We start from the raw sequence: 16,789 nt of genomic DNA, 5'->3' as shown, positions 1-16,789 counted from the left end.
CACCTTGCGTCTGGGAGGCATCCTGCGAGAGGCCGAATTCCAGGAGGCACCCGGCAATTTAAGGGATCAGAACCCTGAACAATTGTACACGTTTTCCCTGGGAAACAAAACTCAGAAGCCACTGTTCTGGGTGTCAGTTTTCAGGAACCACTTGGCACTCCTAAACCAGACCAAGTTGGAACTGGTGCCACCTTGCGTCTGGCAGGCATCCTGCGATAGGGGCAATTATAGGAGGCACCCGGCAATTTTAGGCCGCAAGACCCTGAACCATTGTACAGGCTTTTTCCCTGGGAAACAAAACTCAGGAGCCACTGTTCTGGGTGTCAGTTTGCAGGACCCACTTGGCACTCCTAAACCAGACCAAGTTGGAACTGGTGCCACCTAGCGTCGGGGAGGCATCTTGCGAGATGCTGAATTCCAGGAGGCACCCGGCAATTTAAAGCCTCAGGCTCCTGAACCATTGTCCAGGCTTTTTCCCTGGGAAAAAAAAACTCACAAGCCACTATTCTGGGTGTCAATTTGCAGGAGCCACTTGGTACTCTCAAACCAGACCAAGTTGGCACTGGTGCCACCTTGCATCTGGAAGACATCCTGCGAGAGGCGGATCTCCAGGAGGCACCCGGCTATTTAGGGCGGCGTTACCCTAAACCATTGTACAGGGGTTTCCCTGGGAAACAAAACTCACAAGCCACTGTTCTGGGTGTCAGTTTGCAGGACCCACTTGGCACTCTAAAACACGACCAAGTTGGAACTGGTGCCACCTTGCGTCTGGTAGGCATCCTGCGAGAGGCCGAATTCCAGGAGGCACCCGGCAATTTAAGGCCGCAGGAACCTGAACCATTGTATAGGCTTTTTCCCTGGGAAACAACACTCACAAGCCACCGTTCTGGGTGTCAGTTTTCAGGAGCCACTTGGCACTCTCAAACCAGACCAAGTTGGAACTTGTGCCACCTTGCGTCTGGGAGGCATCCTGCGAGAGGCCGAATTCCAGGAGGCACCCGGCAATTTAAGGCCACAGGACCCTGAACCATTGTACAGGCTTTTCCCCTGGGAAACAAAACTCACAAGCCATTCTTCTGGGTGTCAGTTTTCAGGACCCACTTGGCACTCTTAAACCAGACCAAGTTGGAATTGGTGCCACCTTGCGTCTGGGAGGCATCCTGCGAGAGGCCGAATTCTAGGAGGCACCCGGCAATTTAAGGCCTCAGACCCCTGAACCATTGTACAGGCTTTTTCCCTGGGAAACAAAACTCACAAGCCACTGTTCTGGGTGTTAGTTTTCAGGACCCACTTGGCACTCTTAAACCAGACCAAGTTGGAACTGGTGACACCTTGCCTCTGGCAGGCATCCTGCGAGAGGCCGAATTCCAAGAGGCACCTGGCAATTTAAGGCCTCAGGCCCCTGAACCATTGAACAGGCATTTTCCCTGGGAAACAAAACTCACAAGCCACTGTTCTGTGTGTCAGTTTTCAGGACCCACTTGGCACTCTCAAACCAGACCAAGTTGGAACTGGTGCTATCTTGCGTCTGGGAGGAATTTTGCGAGAGGCCGAATTCCAGGAGGCACCCGGCAATTTAAGGCCGCAGGACCCTGAACCATTTTACAGGCTTTTTCCCTGGGAAACAAAACTCACAAGCCACTGTTCTGGGTGTCAGTTTTCAGGAGCCACTTGGCACTCTAAAACACGACCAAGTTGGAACTGTTGCCACCTAGAGTCTGGGAGGCATCTTGCGAGAGGCCGAATTCCAGGAGGCACCCGGCAATTTAAGGCCGCAGGACCCTGAACCATTGTACAGGCTTTTTTCCTTGGGAAACAAAACTCACAAGCCACTGTTCTGGGTGTCAGCTTGCAGGAGCCACCTGGAACTCTCAAACCAGACCAAGTTGGAATTGGTGCCACCTTGCGTCTGGGAGGCATCCTGCGAGAGGCGCAATTCCAGGAGGCACCCGGCAATTTAAGGCCTCAGAACCCTGAACCATTTTACAGGCTTTTTCCCTGGGAAACAAAACTCACAAGCCACTGTTCTGGGTGTCAGTTTTCAGGAGCCACTTGGCACTTTCGAACCAGACCAAGTTGGAACTGGTGCCACCTTGCGTCTGGGAGGAATTTTGCAAGAGGCCGAATTCCAAGGGGCACCCTGCAATTTAAGGCCTCAGGCCCCTGAACCATTGTACAGGCTTTTTCCCTGGGAAACAAAACTCACAAGCCACTGTTCTAAGTGTCAGTTTTCAGGACCCACTTGGCACTCTCAAACCAGACCAAGTTGGAAGTGGTGCAACCTAGCGACTGGGAGGCATCTTGCGAGAGGCCGAATTCCAGGAGGCACCCGGCAATTTAAGGCCGCAGGACCCTGAACCATTGTACAGGCGTTTTCCCTGGGAAACAAAATTCACAAGCCCCTGTTCTGGGTGTCAGTTTTCAGCACACACTTAGCACTCTCAAACCAGACCAAGTTGGCACTGGTGCCACCTTGCGTCTGGGAGGCATCCTGCGAGGGGCGCAATTCCAGGAGGCACCTGGCAATTTAAGGCCTCAGAACCCTTAAAAATTGTACAGGCTTATTCTCTGGGAAACAAAACTCACAAACCACTGTTCTGGGTGTCAGTTTTCAGGACCCACGTGGCACTCTCAAACCAGACCAAGTTGGCACTGGTGCCACCTTGCGTCTGGGAGGCATCCTGCGAGAGGCCGAATTCCAGGAGGCACCCGGCAATTTAAGGCCTCAGGCCCCTGAACCATTGTACAGGCTTTTTCCCTGGGAAACAAAACTCACAAGCCATTGTTCTGGGTGTCAGTTTTCAGAACTTTATTGGCACTCTCAAACCAGACCAAGTTGGAATTGGTGCCACCTTGCGTCTGGGAGGCATCCTGCAAGAGGCCGAATTCCAAGAGGCACCTGGCAATTTAAGGCCTCAGGCCCCTGAACCATTGAACAGGCATTTTCCCTGGGAAAAAAACTCACAAGCCACTGTTCTGGGTGTCAGTTTGCAGGACCCTATTGGCACTCTCAAACCAGACCTAGTAGGAACTGGTGTCATCTTGCGTCTGGGAGGCATCCTGCGACAGGCTAAATTCCCGGAGGCACCCGGCAATTTAAGGCCTCAGGCCCCTGAACCATTGTACAGGCTTTTTCCCTGGGAAACAAAACTCACAAGCCACTGTTCTGGGTGTCAGTTTTCAGGACCCACTTGGTTCTCTCAAACCAGACCAAGTTGGAACTGGTGCCACCTTGCGTCTGGGAGGCATCCTGCGAGAGGCCGAATTCCAGGAGGCACCCGGCAATTTAAGGCCACAGTACCCTGAACCATTGTACAGGCTTTTCCCCTGGGAAACAAAACTCACAAGCCACTGTTCTGGGTGTCAGTTTTCAGGACCCACTTGGCACTCTCAAACCAGACCAAGTCGGCCCTGGTGCCACCTTGCGTCTGGGATGCATCCTGCGAGAGGTGCAATTCCAGGAGGCACCCGGCAATTTAAGGCTGCAGGCTCCTGAACCATTGTCCAGGCTTTTTCCCTGGGAAACAAAACTCACAAGCCACTGTTCTGGGTGCCAGTTTGCAGGAGCCACCTGGCACTCTCAAACCAGACCAAGTTGGAACTGGTGCCACCTTGCGTCTGGGAGGCATCCTGCGAGAGGCCGAATTCCAGGAGGCATCCGGCAATTTAAGGCCGCAGGACCCTGAACCATTGTACAGGCTTTTTCCCTGGGAAACAAAACTCACAAGCCACTGTTCTGGGTGTTAGTTTTCAGGACCCACTTGGCACTCTTAAACCAGACCTAGTTGGAACTGGTGCCACCTTGCGTCTGGGAGGCATCCTGCGAGAGGCCGAATTCCAAGAGGCACCTGGCAATTTAAGGCCTCAGGCCCCTGAACCATTGAACAGGCATTTTCCCTGGGAAACAAAACTCACAAGCCACTGTTCTGGGTGTCAGTTTTCAGGACCCACTTGGCACTCTCAAACCAGACCAAGTTGGAACTGGTGCTATCTTGCGTCTGGGAGGAATTTTGCGAGAGGCCGAATTCCAGGAGGCACCCGGCAATTTAAGGCCGCAGGACCCTGAACCATTTTACAGGCTTTTTCCCTGGGAAACAAAACTCACAAGCCACTGTTCTGGGTGTCAGTTTTCAGGAGCCACTTGGCACTCTAAAACACGACCAAGTTGGAACTGTTGCCACCTAGAGTCTGGGAGGCATCTTGCGAGAGGCCGAATTCCAGGAGGCACCCGGCAATTTAAGGCCGCAGGACCCTGAACCATTGTACAGGCGTTTTTCCTTGGGAAACAAAACTCACAAGCCACTGTTCTGGGTGTCAGCTTGCAGGAGCCACCTGGAACTCTCAAACCAGACCAAGTTGGCACTGGTGCCACCTTGCGTCTGGGAGGCATCCTGCGAGAGGCGCAATTCCAGGAGGCACCCGGCAATTTAAGGCCTCAGAACCCTGAACCATTTTACAGGCTTTTTCCCTGGGAAACAAAACTCACAAGCCACTGTTCTGGGTGTCAGTTTTCAGGACCCCCATGGAACTCTCAAACCAGACCAAGTTGGCACTGGTGCCACCTTCCGTCTGGGAGGCATCCTGCGAGAGGCCGAATTTCAGGAGGCACCCAGCAATTTAAGGCCTCAAGGCCCTGAACCATTGTACAGGCTTTTTCCCTGGGAAACAAAACTCAGAAGCCACTGTTCTGGGTGTCAGTTTTCAGGACCCACTTGGCTCTCTCAAACCAGACCAAGTTGGAACTGGCGACACCTTGCCTCTGGCAGGCATCCTCCGAGAGGCTGAATTCCAGGAGGCACCCGGCAATTTAAGGCCCCAGGACCCTGAACCATTGTCCAGGCTTTTTCCCTGGGAAACAAAACTCACAAGCCACTGTTCTGGGTGTCAGTTTTCAGGAGCCACTTGGCACTTTCGAACCAGACCAAATTGGAACTGGTGCCACCTTGCGTCTGGGAGGAATTTTGCGAGAGGCCGAATTCCAAGAGTCACCCGGCAATTTAAGGCCTCAGGCCCCTGAACCATTTTACAGGCTTTTTCCCTTGGAAACAAAACTCACAAGCCACTGTTCTGGGTGTCAGTTTTCAGGAGCCACTTGGCACTTTCGAACCAGACCAAGTTGGAACTGGTGCCACCTTGCGTCTGGGAGGAATTTTGCGAGAGGCCGAATTCCAAGGGGCACCCTGCAATTTAAGGCCTCAGGCCCCTGAACCATTTTACAGGCTTTTTCGCTTGGAAAAAAACTCACAAGCCACTGTTCTGGGTGTCAGTTTTCAGGACCCTATTGGCACTCTCAAACCAGACCTAGTAGGAACTGGTTTCATCTTGCGTCTGGGAGGCATCCTGCGAGAGGCCGAATTCCAGGAGGCACCCGGCAATTTAAGGCCACAGGACCCTGAACCAGTGTACCGGCTTTTCCCCTGGGAAACAAAACTCACAAGCCACTGTTCTGGGTGTCAGTTTGCAGGAGCCACTTGGCACTCTTAAACCAGACCAAGTTGGAACTGGCGCCACCTTGCGTCTGGGAGGCATCCTGCGAGAGGCCGAATTCTAGGAGGCACCCAGCAATTTAAGGGATCAGAACCCTGAACAAGTGTACAGGTTTTCCCTGGGAAACAAAACTCAGAAGCCACTGTTCTGGGTGTCAGTTTGCAGGACCCACTTAGCACTCTCAAACCAGACCAAGTTGGCACTGGTGCGACCTAGCGTCTGGGAGGCATCCTTCGAGAGGAGCAATTCCAGGAGGCACCCGGCAATTTAAGGCCTCAGAACCCTGAACCATTGTACAGGCTTTTTCCCTGGGAAACAAAACTCACAAGCCACTGTTCTGGGTGTCAGTTTTCAGGACCCCCATGGAACTCTCAAACCAGACCAAGTTGGCACTGGTGCCACCTTCCGTCTGGGAGGCATCCTGCGAGAGGCCGAATTTCAGGAGGCGGCCAGCAATTTAAGGCCTCAAGGCCCTGAACCATTGTACAGGATTTTTCCCTGGGAAACAAAATTCACAAGCAGCTTTTCTGGGTGTCAGTTTTCAGGACCCACTTGGCACTCTCAAACCAGACCAAGTTGGAACTGGTGCCATCTTGCCTCTGGCAGGCATCCTGCGAGAAACCGAATTCCAGGAGGCACCCGGCAATTTAAGGCCCCAGGACCCTGAACCATTGTACAGGCTTTTTCCCTGGGAAACAAAACTCAGAAGCCACTGTTCTGGGTGTCAGTTTGCAGGACCCACTTGGCTCTCTCAAACCAGACCAAGTTGGAACTGCTGCCACCTTGCATCTGGGAGCCATCCTCCGAGAGGCTGAATTCCAGGAGGCACCCGGCAATTTAAGGCCTCAGACCCCTGAACCACTGTACAGGCTTTTTCCCTGGGAAACAAAACTCACAAGCCACTGTTCTGGGTGTTAGTTTTCAGGACCCACTTGGCACTCTTAAACCAGACCAAGTTGGAACTGGTGACACCTTGCCTCTGGCAGGCATCCTGCGAGAGGCCGAATTCCAAGAGGCACCTGGCAATTTAAGGCCTCAGGCCCCTGAACCATTGAACAGGCATTTTCCCTGGGAAACAAAACTCACAAGCCACTGTTCTGTGTGTCAGTTTTCAGGACCCACTTGGCACTCTCAAACCAGACCAAGTTGGAACTGGTGCTATCTTGCGTCTGGGAGGAATTTTGCGAGAGGCCGAATTCCAGGAGGCACCCGGCAATTTAAGGCCGCAGGACCCTGAACCATTTTACAGGCTTTTTCCCTGGGAAACAAAACTCACAAGCCACTGTTCTGGGTGTCAGTTTTCAGGAGCCACTTGGCACTCTAAAACACGACCAAGTTGGAACTGTTGCCACCTAGAGTCTGGGAGGCATCTTGCGAGAGGCCGAATTCCAGGAGGCACCCGGCAATTTAAGGCCGCAGGACCCTGAACCATTGTACAGGCTTTTTTCCTTGGGAAACAAAACTCACAAGCCACTGTTCTGGGTGTCAGCTTGCAGGAGCCACCTGGAACTCTCAAACCAGACCAAGTTGGAATTGGTGCCACCTTGCGTCTGGGAGGCATCCTGCGAGAGGCGCAATTCCAGGAGGCACCCGGCAATTTAAGGCCTCAGAACCCTGAACCATTTTACAGGCTTTTTCCCTGGGAAACAAAACTCACAAGCCACTGTTCTGGGTGTCAGTTTTCAGGAGCCACTTGGCACTTTCGAACCAGACCAAGTTGGAACTGGTGCCACCTTGCGTCTGGGAGGAATTTTGCAAGAGGCCGAATTCCAAGGGGCACCCTGCAATTTAAGGCCTCAGGCCCCTGAACCATTGTACAGGCTTTTTCCCTGGGAAACAAAACTCACAAGCCACTGTTCTAAGTGTCAGTTTTCAGGACCCACTTGGCACTCTCAAACCAGACCAAGTTGGAAGTGGTGCAACCTAGCGACTGGGAGGCATCTTGCGAGAGGCCGAATTCCAGGAGGCACCCGGCAATTTAAGGCCGCAGGACCCTGAACCATTGTACAGACGTTTTCCCTGGGAAACAAAATTCACAAGCCCCTGTTCTGGGTGTCAGTTTTCAGCACACACTTAGCACTCTCAAACCAGACCAAGTTGGCACTGGTGCCACCTTGCGTCTGGGAGGCATCCTGCGAGGGGCGCAATTCCAGGAGGCACCTGGCAATTTAAGGCCTCAGAACCCTTAAAAATTGTACAGGCTTATTCTCTGGGAAACAAAACTCACAAACCACTGTTCTGGGTGTCAGTTTTCAGGACCCACTTGGCTCTCTCAAACCAGACCAAGTTGGCACTGGTGCCACCTTGCGTCTGGGAGGCATCCTGCGAGAGGCCGAATTCCAGGAGGCACCCGGCAATTTAAGGCCTCAGGCCCCTGAACCATTGTACAGGCGTTTTCCCTGGGAAACAAAACTCACAAGCCATTGTTCTGGGTGTCAGTTTTCAGAACTTTATTGGCACTCTCAAACCAGACCAAGTTGGAATTGGTGCCACCTTGCGTCTGGGAGGCATCCTGCAAGAGGCCGAATTCCAAGAGGCACCTGGCAATTTAAGGCCTCAGGCCCCTGAACCATTGAACAGGCATTTTCCCTGGGAAAAAAACTCACAAGCCACTGTTCTGGGTGTCAGTTTGCAGGACCCTATTGGCACTCTCAAACCAGACCTAGTAGGAACTGGTGTCATCTTGCGTCTGGGAGGCATCCTGCGACAGGCTAAATTCCCGGAGGCACCCGGCAATTTAAGGCCTCAGGCCCCTGAACCATTGTACAGGCTTTTTCCCTGGGAAACAAAACTCACAAGCCACTGTTCTGGGTGTCAGTTTTCAGGACCACTTGGTTCTCTCAAACCAGACCAAGTTGGAACTGGTGCCACCTTGCGTCTGGGAGGCATCCTGCGAGAGGCCGAATTCCAGGAGGCACCCGGCAATTTAAGGCCACAGTACCCTGAACCATTGTACAGGCTTTTCCCCTGGGAAACAAAACTCACAAGCCACTGTTCTGGGTGTCAGTTTTCAGGACCCACTTGGCACTCTCAAACCAGACCAAGTCGGCCCTGGTGCCACCTTGCGTCTGGGATGCATCCTGCGAGAGGTGCAATTCCAGGAGGCACCCGGCAATTTAAGGCTGCAGGCTCCTGAACCATTGTCCAGGCTTTTTCCCTGGGAAACAAAACTCACAAGCCACTGTTCTGGGTGCCAGTTTGCAGGAGCCACCTGGCACTCTCAAACCAGACCAAGTTGGAACTGGTGCCACCTTGCGTCTGGGAGGCATCCTGCGAGAGGCCGAATTCCAGGAGGCATCCGGCAATTTAAGGCCGCAGGACCCTGAACCATTGTACAGGCTTTTTCCCTGGGAAACAAAACTCACAAGCCACTGTTCTGGGTGTTAGTTTTCAGGACCCACTTGGCACTCTTAAACCAGACCAAGTTGGAACTGGTGCCACCTTGCGTCTGGGAGGCATCCTGCGAGAGGCCGAATTCCAAGAGGCACCTGGCAATTTAAGGCCTCAGGCCCCTGAACCATTGAACAGGCATTTTCCCTGGGAAACAAAACTCACAAGCCACTGTTCTGGGTGTCAGTTTTCAGGACCCACTTGGCACTCTCAAACCAGACCAAGTTGGAACTGGTGCTATCTTGCGTCTGGGAGGAATTTTGCGAGAGGCCGAATTCCAGGAGGCACCCGGCAATTTAAGGCCGCAGGACCCTGAACCATTTTACAGGCTTTTTCCCTGGGAAACAAAACTCACAAGCCACTGTTCTGGGTGTCAGTTTTCAGGAGCCACTTGGCACTCTAAAACACGACCAAGTTGGAACTGTTGCCACCTAGAGTCTGGGAGGCATCTTGCGAGAGGCCGAATTCCAGGAGGCACCCGGCAATTTAAGGCCGCAGGACCCTGAACCATTGTACAGGCGTTTTTCCTTGGGAAACAAAACTCACAAGCCACTGTTCTGGGTGTCAGCTTGCAGGAGCCACCTGGAACTCTCAAACCAGACCAAGTTGGCACTGGTGCCACCTTGCGTCTGGGAGGCATCCTGCGAGAGGCGCAATTCCAGGAGGCACCCGGCAATTTAAGGCCTCAGAACCCTGAACCATTTTACAGGCTTTTTCCCTGGGAAACAAAACTCACAAGCCACTGTTCTGGGTGTCAGTTTTCAGGACCCCCATGGAACTCTCAAACCAGACCAAGTTGGCACTGGTGCCACCTTCCGTCTGGGAGGCATCCTGCGAGAGGCCGAATTTCAGGAGGCACCCAGCAATTTAAGGCCTCAAGGCCCTGAACCATTGTACAGGCTTTTTCCCTGGGAAACAAAACTCAGAAGCCACTGTTCTGGGTGTCAGTTTTCAGGACCCACTTGGCTCTCTCAAACCAGACCAAGTTGGAACTGGCGACACCTTGCCTCTGGCAGGCATCCTCCGAGAGGCTGAATTCCAGGAGGCACCCGGCAATTTAAGGCCCCAGGACCCTGAACCATTGTACAGGCTTTTTCCCTGGGAAACAAAACTCACAAGCCACTGTTCTGGGTGTCAGTTTTCAGGAGCCACTTGGCACTTTCGAACCAGACCAAATTGGAACTGGTGCCACCTTGCGTCTGGGAGGAATTTTGCGAGAGGCCGAATTCCAAGAGTCACCCGGCAATTTAAGGCCTCAGGCCCCTGAACCATTTTACAGGCTTTTTCCCTTGGAAACAAAACTCACAAGCCACTGTTCTGGGTGTCAGTTTTCAGGAGCCACTTGGCACTTTCGAACCAGACCAAGTTGGAACTGGTGCCACCTTGCGTCTGGGAGGAATTTTGCGAGAGGCCGAATTCCAAGGGGCACCCTGCAATTTAAGGCCTCAGGCCCCTGAACCATTTTACAGGCTTTTTCGCTTGGAAAAAAACTCACAAGCCACTGTTCTGGGTGTCAGTTTTCAGGACCCTATTGGCACTCTCAAACCAGACCTAGTAGGAACTGGTTTCATCTTGCGTCTGGGAGGCATCCTGCGAGAGGCCGAATTCCAGGAGGCACCCGGCAATTTAAGGCCACAGGACCCTGAACCAGTGTACCGGCTTTTCCCCTGGGAAACAAAACTCACAAGCCACTGTTCTGGGTGTCAGTTTGCAGGAGCCACTTGGCACTCTTAAACCAGACCAAGTTGGAACTGGCGCCACCTTGCGTCTGGGAGGCATCCTGCGAGAGGCCGAATTCTAGGAGGCACCCAGCAATTTAAGGGATCAGAACCCTGAACAAGTGTACAGGTTTTCCCTGGGAAACAAAACTCAGAAGCCACTGTTCTGGGTGTCAGTTTGCAGGACCCACTTAGCACTCTCAAACCAGACCAAGTTGGCACTGGTGCGACCTAGCGTCTGGGAGGCATCCTGCGAGAGGAGCAATTCCAGGAGGCACCCGGCAATTTAAGGCCTCAGAACCCTGAACCATTGTACAGGCTTTTTCCCTGGGAAACAAAACTCACAAGCCACTGTTCTGGGTGTCAGTTTTCAGGACCCCCATGGAACTCTCAAACCAGACCAAGTTGGCACTGGTGCCACCTTCCGTCTGGGAGGCATCCTGCGAGAGGCCGAATTTCAGGAGGCGGCCAGCAATTTAAGGCCTCAAGGCCCTGAACCATTGTACAGGATTTTTCCCTGGGAAACAAAATTCACAAGCAGCTTTTCTGGGTGTCAGTTTTCAGGACCCACTTGGCACTCTCAAACCAGACCAAGTTGGAACTGGTGCCATCTTGCCTCTGGCAGGCATCCTGCGAGAAACCGAATTCCAGGAGGCACCCGGCAATTTAAGGCCCCAGGACCCTGAACCATTGTACAGGCTTTTTCCCTGGGAAACAAAACTCAGAAGCCACTGTTCTGGGTGTCAGTTTGCAGGACCCACTTGGCTCTCTCAAACCAGACCAAGTTGGAACTGCTGCCACCTTGCATCTGGGAGCCATCCTCCGAGAGGCTGAATTCCAGGAGGCACCCGGCAATTTAAGGCCTCAGACCCCTGAACCACTGTACAGGCTTTTTCCCTGGGAAACAAAACTCACAAGCCACTGTTCTGGGTGTCAGTTTTCAGGAGCCACTTGGCACTTTCGAACCAGACCAAGTGTGAACTGGTGCCACCTTGCGTCTGGGAGGAATTTTGCGAGAGGCCGAATTCCAAGGGGCACCCTGCAATTTAAGGCCTCAGGCCCCTGAACCATTTTACAGGCTTTTTCCCTGGGAAACAAAACTCACAAGCCACTGTTCTGGGTGTCTGTTTTCAAGAGCCACATGGCACTCTCAAACCAGACCAAGTTTGCACTGGCTCCACCTTGCGTCTGGGAGGAATTTTGCGAGAGGTCGAATTCCAGGAGGAACCGGGCAATTTAAGGCCTCAGGCCCCTGAACCATTGTACAGGCTTTTTCCCTGGGAAACAAAACTCACAAGCCACTGTTCTGGGTGTTAGTTTGCAGGACCCACTTGGCACTCTTAAACCAGACCAAGTTGGAACTGGTGCAACCTAGCGTCTGGGAGGCATCTTGCGAGAGGCCGAATTCCAGGAGGCACTCGGCAATTTAAGGCCTAAGGCCCCTGAACCATTGTACAGGCTTTTTCCCTGGGAAAAAAACTCACAAGCCACTGTTCTGGGTGTCAGTTTGCAGGACCCTATTGGCACTCTCAAACCAGACCTAGTAGGAACTGGTGTCATCTTGCGTCTGGGAGGCATCCTGCGAGAGGCTAAATTCCAGGAGGCACCCGGCAATTTAAGGCCCCAGGACCCTGAACCATTGTACAGGCTTTTTCCCTGGGAAACAAAACTCACAAGCCACTGTTCTGGGTGTCAGTTTTCAGGAGCCACTTGGCACTTTCGAACCAGACCAAATTGGAACTGGTGCCACCTTGCGTCTGGGAGGAATTTTGCGAGAGGCCGAATTCCAAGAGTCACCCGGCAATTTAAGGCCTCAGGCCCCTGAACCATTTTACAGGCTTTTTCCCTGGGAAACAAAACTCACAAGCCACTGTTCTGGGTGTCAGTTTTCAGGAGCCACTTGGCACTTTCGAACCAGACCAAGTTGGAACTGGTGCCACCTTGCGTCTGGGAGGAATTTTGCGAGAGGCCGAATTCCAAGGGGCACCCTGCAATTTAAGGCCTCAGGCCCCTGAACCATTTTACAGGCTTTTTCGCTTGGAAAAAAACTCACAAGCCACTGTTCTGGGTGTCAGTTTTCAGGACCCTATTGGCACTCTCAAACCAGACCTAGTAGGAACTGGTTTCATCTTGCGTCTGGGAGGCATCCTGCGAGAGGCCGAATTCCAGGAGGCACCCGGCAATTTAAGGCCACAGGACCCTGAACCAGTGTACCGGCTTTTCCCCTGGGAAACAAAACTCACAAGCCACTGTTCTGGGTGTCAGTTTGCAGGAGCCACTTGGCACTCTTAAACCAGACCAAGTTGGAACTGGCGCCACCTTGCGTCTGGGAGGCATCCTGCGAGAGGCCGAATTCTAGGAGGCACCCAGCAATTTAAGGGATCAGAACCCTGAACAAGTGTACAGGTTTTCCCTGGGAAACAAAACTCAGAAGCCACTGTTCTGGGTGTCAGTTTGCAGGACCCACTTAGCACTCTCAAACCAGACCAAGTTGGCACTGGTGCGACCTAGCGTCTGGGAGGCATCCTTCGAGAGGAGCAATTCCAGGAGGCACCCGGCAATTTAAGGCCTCAGAACCCTGAACCATTGTACAGGCTTTTTCCCTGGGAAACAAAACTCACAAGCCACTGTTCTGGGTGTCAGTTTTCAGGACCCCCATGGAACTCTCAAACCAGACCAAGTTGGCACTGGTGCCACCTTCCGTCTGGGAGGCATCCTGCGAGAGGCCGAATTTCAGGAGGCGGCCAGCAATTTAAGGCCTCAAGGCCCTGAACCATTGTACAGGATTTTTCCCTGGGAAACAAAATTCACAAGCAGCTTTTCTGGGTGTCAGTTTTCAGGACCCACTTGGCACTCTCAAACCAGACCAAGTTGGAACTGGTGCCATCTTGCCTCTGGCAGGCATCCTGCGAGAAACCGAATTCCAGGAGGCACCCGGCAATTTAAGGCCCCAGGACCCTGAACCATTGTACAGGCTTTTTCCCTGGGAAACAAAACTCAGAAGCCACTGTTCTGGGTGTCAGTTTGCAGGACCCACTTGGCTCTCTCAAACCAGACCAAGTTGGAACTGCTGCCACCTTGCATCTGGGAGCCATCCTCCGAGAGGCTGAATTCCAGGAGGCACCCGGCAATTTAAGGCCTCAGACCCCTGAACCACTGTACAGGCTTTTTCCCTGGGAAACAAAACTCACAAGCCACTGTTCTGGGTGTCAGTTTTCAGGAGCCACTTGGCACTTTCGAACCAGACCAAGTGTGAACTGGTGCCACCTTGCGTCTGGGAGGAATTTTGCGAGAGGCCGAATTCCAAGGGGCACCCTGCAATTTAAGGCCTCAGGCCCCTGAAGCATTTTACAGGCTTTTTCCCTGGGAAACAAAACTCACAAGCCACTGTTCTGGGTGTCTGTTTTCAAGAGCCACATGGCACTCTCAAACCAGACCAAGTTTGCACTGGCTCCACCTTGCGTCTGGGAGGAATTTTGCGAGAGGTCGAATTCCAGGAGGAACCGGGCAATTTAAGGCCTCAGGCCCCTGAACCATTGTACAGGCTTTTTCCCTGGGAAACAAAACTCACAAGCCACTGTTCTGGGTGTTAGTTTGCAGGACCCACTTGGCACTCTTAAACCAGACCAAGTTGGAACTGGTGCAACCTAGCGTCTGGGAGGCATCTTGCGAGAGGCCGAATTCCAGGAGGCACTCGGCAATTTAAGGCCTAAGGCCCCTGAACCATTGTACAGGCTTTTTCCCTGGGAAAAAAACTCACAAGCCACTGTTCTGGGTGTCAGTTTGCAGGACCCTATTGGCACTCTCAAACCAGACCTAGTAGGAACTGGTGTCATCTTGCGTCTGGGAGGCATCCTGCGAGAGGCTAAATTCCAGGAGGCACCCGGCAATTTAAGGCCTCAGGCCCCTGAACCATTGTACAGGCTTTTTCGCTTGGAAAAAAACTCACAAGCCACTGTTCTGGGTGTCAGTTTTCAGGACCCTATTGGCACTCTCAAACCAGACCTAGTAGGAACTGGTTTCATCTTGCGTCTGGGAGGCATCCTGCGAGAGGCCGAATTCCAGGAGGCACCCGGCAATTTAAGGCCACAGGACCCTGAACCATTGTACAGGCTTTTCCCCTGGGAAACAAAACTCACAAGCCACTGTTCTGGGTGTCAGTTTGCAGGAGACACTTGGCTCTCTCAAACCAGACCAAGTTGGAACTGGCGCCACCTTGCGTCTGGGAGGCATCCTGCGAGAGGCCGAATTCTAGGAGGCACCCAGCAATTTAAGGGATCAGAACCCTGAACAAGTGTACAGGTTTTCCCTGGGAAACAAAACTCAGAAGCCACTGTTCTGGGTGTCAGTTTGCAGGACCCACTTAGCACTCTAAAACCAGACCAAGTTGGCACTGGTGCGACCTAGCGTCTGGGAGGCATCCTTCGAGAGGAGCAATTCCAGGAGGCACCCGGCAATTTAAGGCCTCAGAACCCTGAACCATTGTACAGGCTTTTTCCCTGGGAAACAAAACTCACAAGCCACTGTTCTGGGTGTCAGTTTTCAGGACCCCCATGGAACTCTCAAACCAGACCAAGTTGGCACTGGTGCCACCTTCCGTCTGGGAGGCATCCTGCGAGAGGCCGAATTTCAGGAGGCGCCCAGCAATTTAAGGCCTCAAGGCCCTGAACCATTGTACAGGATTTTTCCCTGGGAAACAAAATTCACAAGCAGCTTTTCTGGGTGTCAGTTTTCAGGACCCACTTGGCACTCTCAAACCAGACCAAGTTGGAACTGGTGCCATCTTGCCTCTGGCAGGCATCCTGCGAGAAACCGAATTCCAGGAGGCACCCGGCAATTTAAGGCCCCAGGACCCTGAACCATTGTACAGGCTTTTTCCCTGGGAAACAAAACTCAGAAGCCACTGTTCTGGGTGTCAGTTTGCAGGACCCACTTGGCTCTCTCAAACCAGACCAAGTTGGAACTGCTGCCACCTTGCATCTGGGAGCCATCCTCCGAGAGGCTGAATTCCAGGAGGCACCCGGCAATTTAAGGCCTCAGACCCCTGAACCACTGTACAGGCTTTTTCCCTGGGAAACAAAACTCACAAGCCACTGTTCTGGGTGTCAGTTTTCAGGAGCCACTTGGCACTTTCGAACCAGACCAAGTGTGAACTGGTGCCACCTTGCGTCTGGGAGGAATTTTGCGAGAGGCCGAATTCCAAGGGGCACCCTGCAATTTAAGGCCTCAGGCCCCTGAACCATTTTACAGGCTTTTTCCCTGGGAAACAAAACTCACAAGCCACTGTTCTGGGTGTCTGTTTTCAAGAGCCACATGGCACTCTCAAACCAGACCAAGTTTGCACTGGCTCCACCTTGTGTCTGGGAGGAATTTTGCGAGAGGTCGAATTCCAGGAGGAACCGGGCAATTTAAGGCCTCAGGCCCCTGAACCATTGTACAGGCTTTTTCCCTGGGAAACAAAACTCACAAGCCACTGTTCTGGGTGTTAGTTTGCAGGACCCACTTGGCACTCTTAAACCAGACCAAGTTGGAACTGGTGCAACCTAGCGTCTGGGAGGCATCTTGCGAGAGGCCGAATTCCAGGAGGCACTCGGCAATTTAAGGCCTAAGGCCCCTGAACCATTGTACAGGCTTTTTCCCTGGGAAAAAAACTCACAAGCCACTGTTCTGGGTGTCAGTTTGCAGGACCCTATTGGCACTCTCAAACCAGACCTAGTAGGAACTGGTGTCATCTTGCGTCTGGGAGGCATCCTGCGAGAGGCTAAATTCCAGGAGGCACCCGGCAATTTAAGGCCTCAGGCCCCTGAACCATTGTACAGGCTTTTTCCCTGGGAAACAAAACTCACAAGCCACTGTTCTGGGTGTCAGTTTTCAGGACCCCCTTGGTTCTCTCAAACCAGACCAAGTTGGAACTGGTGCCACCTAGCATCTGGGAGGCATCCTGCGAGAGGCCCAATTCCAGGAGGCACCCGGCAATTTAAGGCCACAGGACCCTGAACCATTGTACAGGCTTTTCCCCTGGGAAACAAAACTCACAAGCCACTGTTCTGGGTGTCAGTTTGCAGGACCCACTTGGCACTCTTAAACCAGACCAAGTTGGAACTGGTGCCACCTTGCGTCTGGGAGGCATCCTGCGAGAGGCCGAATTCCAGGAGGCACCCGGCAATTTAAGGCCTCAGACCCCTGAACCATTG

The sequence above is a fragment of the Fringilla coelebs genome (genome assembly GCF_963513975.1).
Source record: "Fringilla coelebs genome assembly, chromosome: 20".
NCBI lineage: Eukaryota > Metazoa > Chordata > Aves > Passeriformes > Fringillidae > Fringilla > Fringilla coelebs.
This window is presented reverse-complemented; position numbering follows the sequence as displayed.